The sequence below is a fragment of the Triticum aestivum genome, chromosome 4A, assembly GCF_018294505.1.
Source record: "Triticum aestivum cultivar Chinese Spring chromosome 4A, IWGSC CS RefSeq v2.1, whole genome shotgun sequence".
NCBI classification, from domain to species: Eukaryota; Viridiplantae; Streptophyta; class Magnoliopsida; order Poales; family Poaceae; genus Triticum; species Triticum aestivum.
In genome coordinates, this window is record NC_057803.1 from 414,329,841 (window position 1) to 414,340,793 (window position 10,953).

The following is a 10,953-nucleotide window of genomic DNA, read 5'->3' on the forward strand; positions in this document are numbered from 1 at the left end:
CGTGTGAACATGTCCTACTGTGTGTGAGCTAAGTGTGTGAACACGATTTGGTAAAGGTAGCGGTGAGAGGCCATGTAGGAGTACATGGTGGGTTGTCTCATTGAAGCCGTCCTCAGGAACTGAGTTCTGTGTTTGTGATCCATGATTCAGCTACTACCATACATTGGGCCCTGAAATATGACCCCACTCGACTTCTTATTCACCCTAGTCCTCTGTCCAGGAGTTGCAAGTAGTTTCTGGTGTTTGTAGCTTACTGGAGGCCGTGGACAGCGCTGACCATAGGGGTGGGCTGTGATGCGGTAGGTACGTGGCTGGGTGTACCGGATGCCCGTTTGGTATCTCGGGAACCCTGTTCACATCGTTTGGGGCTGTGAGCGAAACTCCGGCCGGATCTCCTCATGGATGGAACCCGAATAGGCGATAAACCTGGACTAGAGACTTGAGTGTTTAGGTAGGTCGTGGTCTACACCCACGTCGGCTTTCGCTTGAAGTCTGCCGAGCACATGTCGTGTGCAGACGCTAAGTGGTGGAAACATGTATGAAGAAGTACACCCCTGCAGGGTTAACATCATCTATTCGAATAGCCGTGTCCGCGGAAAAGGACTTCTGGGTTGCTTATATCAGTTCATAGACAAGTGAAAGTGGATACTCTAAAATACGCAAGATAAGCGTGAGTGCTATGGATGGCGTTCTCGTAGGGAGACGGGAGCGGATCCATAGTAGTGTATTGATATGGTGAATATGTGGACTCGTGTGCGCCACCTCAAAAGAGTCGCTTGCAGTCGTAGTTTAGGATAGCCACCGAGTCAAGGCTGGCTTGCTGCAGTCAAACTCCACCATCCCCTTTGTTGATAATGATGCATATGTAGTTAGTTCTGATGTAAGTCTTGCTGGGTACATTTGTACTCACGTTTGCCTATTTTATGTTTTGCAGAGAGACTTCAGTCTCACTAGTAGTTCCACTTGGACTTCGACGTTTAGCTTGATACCTCAGCTACGATCTTGTGCCCTCGGCAGGATCTGATAGATAGTCAGGCTTCTCAGCCTTTTTCATTTATAGATGTCTGTACTCAGACATGATAGCTTCCGCTTGTGCTTTGACTTGTATGCTCTGATTGTTGGGTCATGAGACCCATGTTTGTAATGTCTCGCTCCTTGGAGCCTAATGAATAATTACTTGAGTCGTAGAGACATGTTGTGATGCCATGTTGTATTTGCACATATCGAGCATATTGTGTGTATGTTATTGAAATGCTTGGTATGTGTGGGATCTGACCATCTAGTTGTTTATCTTTAGTAGCCTCTCTTACCGGGAAATGTCTCCTAGTGTTTCCACTGAGCCATGGTAGCTTGCTACTGCTCCGGAACACTTAGGCTGGCCGGCATGTGTCCTTCTTCGTTCCTGTGTCTGTCCCTTCGGGGAAATGTCACGCTTTGAGTACCGGAGTCCTGTTAGCCCGCTACAGCCCGGTTTACCGGAGTCCTGCTAGCCCAGTGCTACAGCCCGGACCCACTTGCTGATGACCGACACGTTCGAAGCTGGGTCATGGATGCCTGTCCATGTAAGTCTGTGCCACTTTGGGTTTACGACTAGTCATGTCAGCCCGGGCTCCTTATCATATGGATGCTAGCGACACTATCATATACGTGAGCCAAAAGGCGCAAACGGTCCCGGGCAAAGGTAAGGCGACACCCGTGGGGATACCGTGCGTGAGGCCGCAAAGTGATATGAGGTGTTACCGGCTAGATCGATGTGACATCGAGTCGGGGTCCTGACAATGGGCCTAGACCCCTGCACCATAGGATTTAGACCGGCGTGCTGACCTCTCTGTTGTGCCTAGGTGGGGTTGCGACGTGTTGATCTTCCGAGGCCGGGCATGACCCAGGAAAGTGTGTCCGGCCAAAGGGGATCGAGCATGTTGGGAAATGTGGTGCACCCCTGCAAGGAAGTTTATCTATTCGAATTGTCGTGATCTTCGTTAACAGGACGACTTCAAGTTATACCTTGACCTTATGACAACTAGAATGTGATACTTAATAAAACACACCCAGGAAAGTTCCAGAGACAACCCGGTGATCGCTTTCTCACAGGGAGACGATGGGAGGATCGCCGGATAGGGTTATGCTATACGAAGTTACTTGGTGAACTTACCATCTACTCTATTCTACTGCTGCAAGACGGAGGCTACCAGAAGAGAGGATACTTGTTACTTTCCAGCTATTCTCTTCTACTGCTGCAAGATGGAGGCCTCCAGAAGCGTAGTCTTCGATTGGATTAGCTATCCCCCTCTTATTCTGGCATTCTGCAGTTTAGCCCATGGATATTACCCCTTTACACAGATACCTTTGCATATGTAGTGTAGATCCTTGCTTGCGAGTACTTAGGATGAGTAATCACGGTTGCTTTGCTCCCCCTTTTCCTCCTTTTTCCTCTCTTCTCGGATGATGCAACTAGATCAGTGGAGTCCAGGAGTCAGAGGATCCCGAGGATGTTTCTACATGGAGTTCGGCTTCGATGAGTAGTTAGGAGGTCCCAGGAAGGAGGCCTAGCCTTTTCGATCGTTGCTACTTTTGTGCTAGCCTTCTTAAGGCAGACTTGTTTAACTTATGTCTATACTAAGATATTGTTGCTTCCGCTGACTCTTGTGTATTCGAGCTTATGTATTCGAGCCCTCGAGGCCCCTGGCTTGTAATATAAAGCTTGTATTATTTTTAATTGTGTCTAAAGTTGTGTTGTGATATCTTCCAGTGAGTCCCTGATCTTGTTCGTACACATTTGCGTGCATGATTAGTGTACGGTTAAATCGGGGGCATCACACTATCAGTGCCACCCTTGATGACAAATAGGAAAGCGTGCTCGTTGCCTTCCTTCGAGCGAATATCGATGTGTTTGCTTGGCAACTGTCTGATATCCTCGGTGTTCCCAGGGAGGTAATCGAGCACCACCTTGCTGTCTACCCACATGCCTGACCCTCCAAGCAGAAGGTCCGAAAGCAAGCTTTCGAGTGGCAGCAACTCATTGCAGAAGAGATCAAGAAACTTGAGGCGGCTAGTTTGGTCAGAGGATTATTGCATCCAACATGGTTAGCAAACCCAGTGGTCGTACGCAAGGCTAACGAAATATGGAGGCTTTGCATAGATGTCACAGATCCTAACAAGGCCTACCTAAAGGACCCATTTCCCATGTCGTGCATCGACCAGATTGTGGATTCCACTTCAGGATGTGATTTGCTCTCTTCTCTGGATGCGCACTCTGGATATGATAAGATTTTTATGTCCAAGGAAGACGAAGAGAAGACCTCGTTCATCACCCCATGTGGCACATAGTGCTTCATGCGCATGCCTTGCGGTTTGAGGAGTGTCGGGTCCACTTTTTCAAGAGCAGTCCAGATTGGTTTTGAATCATAGTTGCAAAGGAACATTGAAGCTTATATGGATGATATTGTGGTGAAGACCAAGGATAGATCAACCCTGATCCAGGATTTAGAAGAGACGTTTGTTAATCTGCGCAAGATCAACTTGAAGCTGAACCCGTAGAAGTGCGTGTTTGGCATTCCCTCTAGCAAGCTTCTTGGTTTCTTTGTGTCCCATCTCGGGATAGAGGCCAATCCTGATAAAATCAAGGCTATCGAGCAGATTCAGGCACCTAAGATAGTTAAGGATGTAAGCCGTTTGAGAGGGTGCATTGCCGCGCTTAGCAAATTCATCTCCAAGTCTGTCGAGCGTGCCTTGTCATTCTTCAAGATCTTGAAGAAGGTAGGACCCATGAAGTGCACCCCGGAAGCAGATACAACACTGCAAGATTTGAAGACGTACTTGTCCTCCGTGTCCACTTTTGTTGCTCCCAAATCACAAGAGTTGTTGCTGCTATATCTGGCAGCAACTAATCAAGTTGTTAGTGCAGCACTAGTGGCGTAGCGGGAAGTGGAGGAAGCAGCAGCCTCAGCTAGCGTCCCTTCCAGGGGGGAGTGAGAACATCCTGGCAACGCCAGAAATGGATCAGGACAAAGAAGAGCGCGACAGCAGAAACAACCCTAAGGACGTGGCTAGGAAGAAAGTGGTGAAGTGCCCAGTGTACTTCATTAGCTCCCTATTGCAGGGGGCTAGATCTAGGTACTCTTGTGTGCAAAAGTTGATTTTTGGCCTTGTCATGGCCTCAAGGAAATTATGCCACTACTTCCAAGCCCATGAGATCACGGCTGTCACCCGCTTTCCTTTGCAAAGGATAGTCCGAAACCCTGAGGCTACCAAAAGAATAATGGAGTGGGCATTGGAGTTATCCAGCTTTGGCCTAAAATTTGAAAGCACCTCAATGATTTAGAGCAGGGCATTGGAAGAGTTTATTGTACAATGGACGCCAACCCCTGATGAAGAAGTGCTGGAAACTATTATTCCTAACAAGGAAGCACCCCAAGAGTGGGTCATGTATTTCGATGGTGCCTTCTCCCTACAAGGTGCAGTGGCTGGCGTACTTCTCATTGCTCCCACTAGAGAGAACATGAAGTACATTGTCCAGATGCATTTTCCTCGGGAGGGGGCGACCAACAATACAACAGAGTATGAAGGGCTCCTTGCCAGGCTCAAGATTGCCACTGAACTGGGAATCAAGAAGCTGTTCATTCGAGGATATTCACAACTTGTGGTGGGACAAGTCAACAAGGATTACCAAAGTCCATTGATGGAGGCATACATTGAGGAAGTGAGAAGACTGGACGAGCGCTTTGACAGATTGCAAACAGAGCATGTACCCCGTGCGGAAAACAATATTGCTGATCATCTATCAAATTGTGCTGAACAAAAGCTTCTTGTGGAACCAGGAACTTTTGTTCTCCATCTTACTCAGCCCTCTGTATCCCCGGCAACAATGGCCAGAAAGAGCAGGAAACTAGACTCCGGTAAGCCTCTCCCGGTAAAGCCTCTCGGGGCTCCTGGCAAGGACCCTGCCGAAAAAAACTCCCCTTCGATTGGCGGGCCGCACCCCCCTATCGGGCCACTGTTCCCCGTAGTCGAGGAACGCGTCCCCACAAATGAGGAGGTGCCTCTAGTACTGGTTGCCGAGCCCCAGGCTCCAAGTTGGGCAAGGCACATAGTCCACTTCCTCCAAACCAGAGAACTCCCTGAAGAGCAAGAAGAAGCTAAAAGAGTATCAGGGGGACGGTATGTATTAGTTTATCGATGACACACTACACAAAAGAAGGCCCAATGGTGTGAAATCGAAGTGCATTTGTCGGGAGGATGGAAAGGAACTGCTGGCAGAAATACACAAAGCCATGTGCGGCTCCCACATTGGATCAATGGCGTTGGTTGGGAAAGCATTCCGGCAAGGATTCTATTGGCCCACAGATCTCCAAGATGCGGTTGTTGTGGTTCTAAGTCTGATAGTAGAATGGAGGGTAGGGATGTAGAGGCGAGATCTTAGCTATGGAGGAGTTGTAGACGAGAGTTTTACGAGTTCAGGCCCTTCTCAGAGGAAGTAACAGCCCTACGTCTCGGAGCCCGGAGGCGGTCGACTGGATTATATGCGTGTGTGTTACAGGGGGTGCGAACCTTTGTGCCTGTGGAGGGGGGTGGCTTATATAGAGTGCTCCAAGACCCGAGCCAGCCCACGACACAGAGTGTTTAAGGTACATTGAAGAGAGAACGTTACTGGTAACGCCCACATTAAAGTGTTGTAAATGACAATTAAGTCTATAAGTAAATGCTCGACCGTTGCATAGGCAGAGTGGCTTTAGCTCTTCTGCCCGTCGAGTGACTTCTGCAACGGTCGAGTGACATCGATTCTTCCGAGTGGAACGTTTCTGGTCGAGTGGATGATGGTACCCTTTGGATGATCCTGGCTTTAGGGTGCTGTCCTAGGGGAGGATGTCTAGGTCAGGTCTATGACTCTACCCTAGGTACCTAGCTTCATCATTAGCCCCCGAATGGTTCAGGGTTCGAGTGGAGAAGGAGCTGATAATCCCTCTGATTCAGCTTTTGTGCTTTGATAATGTCTCGCCTAGAGGTCGAATGAACTTCCATGATGGCTTCAACTGCTTGTTCAGTCGCCCTGATCCATTCTTGGTTTTGTCGAGTGAACTTTCGTTGTTAAGTTTCGAGTGTTGATATGGGAAAATCTTCTATCTGGCGGGTTGTTCTGCAGTCTGCGGATTTCACGGGATTCAAATTTTGGGAAGCGCGCCGAGCAGAGGAGGCCGCAGTAATTGGGACGGATTAGGCAGGCCGCCTCGATCTCCGTGCCACCTTTTCTGCCACGTATCGCGCGCGCCTGTTGCGGGATTTGATAAGATCATCCGGGCCTACAAGTCAGTAACTCGGAAGCGACCTTATATAAGGCGTTGGACCGGGGCCTTTGAACAGTGCGCCCCCACTCTTCTTCCTCCTCCTCAGATTCCTCTGCTACGCCTGCTTCTGCTCTTGGCGTCGTCGGCCCGCTCGAACTCGACTCACTGCCATGGGGAAGGAGAAGACGGTGGCGTTGGAGCGTGCGAAGAAGGCAACGGCGAAGGCGAAAGGGAAGAAGACCAGTCGGGGCGGATCTTCGTCGAGGTCCGGCCTGCCACCTGGCTGGATCCAGGGCGACTGGATCCGCTCGACAATCAGTCAAGATGACATTGATGACCTGGTTGAGGGGGGACTGATCCCCCATGAATCGGTGCGGCTCCCGAGGAACGAGACCGAGTCGCAGCCGTAGGAGGGCGAGTGCGTCCTCCTCGCCACTCATGTCGACCGCAAGTTTTCTTTGCCTTCCCACCCTTCCTTCGTGGTTTCTTGAACTTCTTCGGGGCTCAACTCCACCACTTTTCTCCAAACACCATCGTGTACCTCGCTGCTTTCGCGTCTATGTGCGAGAATTTCTTGGGTTGCCGACCACACTAGGATCTCTTCAAGCACATATTCACATGTCGCTCCCAGACAGTCAAGAAGGCCAACCCGAGTGGCGAGAGGACGCACGTGATACAGATGTGCGAGGGTCTTGGAATCCAAATGAGGAACAAGAGTACCTTCCCAGCTATGATCCTTCCCGACTCGGTCCGGGGCTGGCAGTCGACCTGGTTTTACTGCAAGGACCAGCCGACCCTGGTTCAGTCGATTGGACTTCCACCCTTATCCATGGCTCGAGTGATCCCGGAAGAGAAGGCGCAGGTGAAGGTGTTGGTCGAGAGGGTCATCCAACTTGTCCGCGACGGAGTGACTGGTATGGACCTGCTGGAGGTCTTCCTCAGTCGACGCATCCAACCACTCCAAGCACGTGACCATCCGATGTGGATGTACTCGGGACTCGAGGATTCCACTTGGATCCAACCGGAGGATGTTAGTGAGGACACAGTGGAGATGTGGCTGACAGGTATTACTGGCAACAAGGATAATCCCCGGGGGTCCAGGAGGGTGGTTCCATTCGACCATTTGCGCCAGCCGGAACAGGTACAATTCTGCATTGTCGAGTGTCTTTTTGATTTACTATGTAACATCTTGTTGACGGTCGACTGTCTTTCTTTTGTTCATTTTCTTTCCTAGCTCTTATTAATATGTACTCGATGCCCAATGGAGTGCAGGAGAAAAATGTCGAGGAAGAGGCGAGTGGGGGCGAGAGTGGTGAGTGGAACTCGGATGCAGAGGAGGACGAGGTGAGCGACGACCCAAGTGACGAAGAAGAGGTCGACTCGCCTCCTAACAGAGAAAGGAGGTCCAAGCACGCTCACGACCCGACAAACACCCCCGACCTGGTGACCGCACCGACTGGGCAGTCTTCAAAGCGCCCTCAGACGTCTTCTCCGGTGCCAACTGAGAAGGGACCGAAACAGCTCAAGACTGCGCCGCCTCCTGCGCCAAAACCGTTGAAGGCCACATCCTCTGAACCGCCGAAGGCTTCTCCCAGAATCAAAGTGACCATTCCTACCATCTCCGGGTAATCATCTGACCCAATCTTTTGGTCGACTCAAGCAACAGAACATAACCGACTGAAAGTTGACATTTGCAGTGCTGCTACCTATGGAACTTCTTCCCGCCAATACCGAGACGAGGAAATGGAAGACGCGGTTACCGCCAACCTAGGTAAAATTCTCGTGTTCTTGTTCTTGATTATTTGGCCGATCAAATTCTGGCGATTCACTTGGGGTCGACTGATTTATTTGCAGCCCCACCCAACGTTATCGAGCTTCCGGATGATGATGAAGATGTGGCCCCGAGGCCTAGAAAGAATAAAAAAGTAGTGGCTGGCAAGACATCTCAACCGGGACTGACGACGAAACCAACTGTCCGACAACCTGAAGATGCAGGTGGGGCCTCTGTAACTTTTGCTGTCCCATTGTCGAGTGAGCGCCCTGCACCGTCAATTGTACCAGTATTTCCTTCAGCCGCCCAACCCCATGCCTCGGAGCTCCAAGCTGCCGCATCTGGGCCATCTGCCCCTTTCTTCACCAAATATCATATTCCGGAAAGCCAGTCGGACACCGCTACGGAGGCTATCCGTCAGGCTAACGTGATGATGGAGCGGATGAAGACGGTGCACGAGAACAACCAGGCTTCTTACGATGCCACCGCGGCTCTTCGGGCCAATGTCCAGGTAAGTTGGCTTTCGACTGACCTTGTTCTATTAGGATATGCTACCTGAAATATTTTCTTTCATACAATCTCTTATTGTTTGCGTCGAATCTGTACACCCACTGGGTGTTTTGTTGTCTTTAGTATTTTTGCTCTTCCGTTCGGCCTGGGCGAGTGGGATCCGAACCGGTGGGGGCACGCTAAGTGCACCCACTGGGTGTAGTCCCCGAGACCGCAGTCGACTGCGGGTAGTCGACTGGGGTTTGAGTACTTTTCACTTTCCTTTCTTCCACTTGATTCGGGCGGACCGACCGAGTGGGATCTGAACCAGTGAGGGCACGTCAAGTGCACCCACTAGGTGTAGTCCCCGAGACCGCGGTCGACTGCTAGCAGTCGGCCGGGTCTGAATAGTTCTTCAGTCTTTCTTCTCTTTTTTTACTCGACCCGAGCGGACCGGTCGAGTGGGGTCTGAATCAGTGGGGGGACGCCAAGTGCACCCATTAGGTGTAGAACCCGAGACCGCGGTCGACTGCAGGCAGTCGGCTGGGGTCTGAGTAAACTTTTAAGTTTTATTCACTCAGAAGTAAATAATCTTTGATCTTGTCGATTGACATGTCTTTTACCTTCTGCAAAAATCTTGTACTCTCATTTTTAAGTTCGCCGAATTTGAGGAGAAGCAGAGGCAACTCAACCTTGACTTGGAGCTGGCGCAACAAAAATTGAAGAAAGCTCAAGATGAAGCTGCTGGTATGGAAGGTAACTGCATGTCGACTGTTCACGTCGATCGTCCTTTAAAATATTTCTTCGATCTCTTGTTTGATCCGATTGCTTATTTTGAAGAGAAAATTAGGTTGGCTCTGGAGAAGAAGGACTTGGACCTTGCAGCTGCGCAGAAGGAAGCTCAAGATAAGACTGCCCTTGCAGACCAGAAGCTGGCTTTGGTCGGAGTGCTGGAAGAAGAAGTAAGCAAGCTGAAGTCCTCGCTCACTGAATCCAACCGAGAGGTAACTCATCTGAAGAAGGATAAGATGGCTCTGAATGAGAAGCTGGAGTCCACGGCTCGTAAGAGAAATGACGTGGAAGCTTATCTGAGAACTCTTGCCAAGAAGCTCTTTCTCATGCTGGAAGGTACTCCTTTTAATCCAACTGCTCTACTGCTTGCGAGTTATCCCAGTCCAGTCGACTCACTAACTCCTTGACTGCAGAATTCTGCCAAAACATTGACGAGGAGACTAGAAGGATCGAGACGGGTTTGGACCCTATTGTTTCTCCAGTCGGCAACGAGGCTGCCATTAATATGCTTCGACTAGAATCCCGTGTCGCTAGTGTTACAAGTTACCTCGCTCGTCTGAAGGTGGCAGTTTCACGGATCGACTCATCACTCTGGCCAAGAGCGACGCTTCAAAATGACCTCAAGACTTTGATGACTCGGCTCAACGAGGTCCCTGGTCAAGTGCAAGAGTGGAAGAAGTCCTCTGCCTGGTGTGGTGCTGACGTGGCGTTGTCCTTGCTAAGAGTCCACTGCAAGGAAGCCCGCGAAGATAAGCTGGCGGCGATCAAGGTCGCCAACACCAAAAGACACGATTTCCAATCCTTTATGGAGACTTTCATATTTGCCACCAGTCGGATTGCAGATGGAATCGACTTGGACGAATTCGTTGAACCTGCCAGCCCTCCTCCTGCCGAATGAACAAACTTTGAGATTTAAACTTGCCTTAAATTTGCCTCGGGATGCCGAGTGGTTGTTGTAACCATTAAAATCCTTTGGGCTTGGTGCTAGAATACTTTTGATCCGTCGCCTGGAATTCTTAGGATATATCTGAACTTGGCTTATTTCTGAATATGTTCATATTTGCCTTTGCATGGAATTTGCTCTTTGGGATGTAGCCCTAAAGTGGAGAGTTCAATCGACATGCGCCTTGTCATCCCTGCAGGCAGGTATGGGACGCACGTTGTTTTTGTGGTGTAGCTCGGACAAGAAGGTCGCGGTCGACCTGCACCTCGTCGTCCTTGCGAATGGGGATGAAGTGTACGTTGTACTTGTGGCGCAGCTCCTAAGTGCAGTCGACCTATACCTTGTCGTTCTTGCAGATAGGGACATATTTTAAACCTTAGGAGAATACTAGACTGCAGCTAAGCATGTGAGTGGGAGGGTTGATCACCACTCAGTAGGATTTTTTAAACTTAGGCGAGTACTGGACTGCAGCTAAGCCTCCGAGTGGGAGGGTTGCTCACCACTCGGTAGGATTTTTTAAACTTAGGCGAGTACTGGACTGCAGCTAAGCCCCTGAGTGAGAGGGTTGCTCACCACTCGGTAGGATTTTACAAACTTAGGCGAGTACTGGACTGTAGCTAAGCCCCCGAGTGGGAGGGTTGCTCATCACTCGATAGGATTTTTCAAACTTAGGCGAG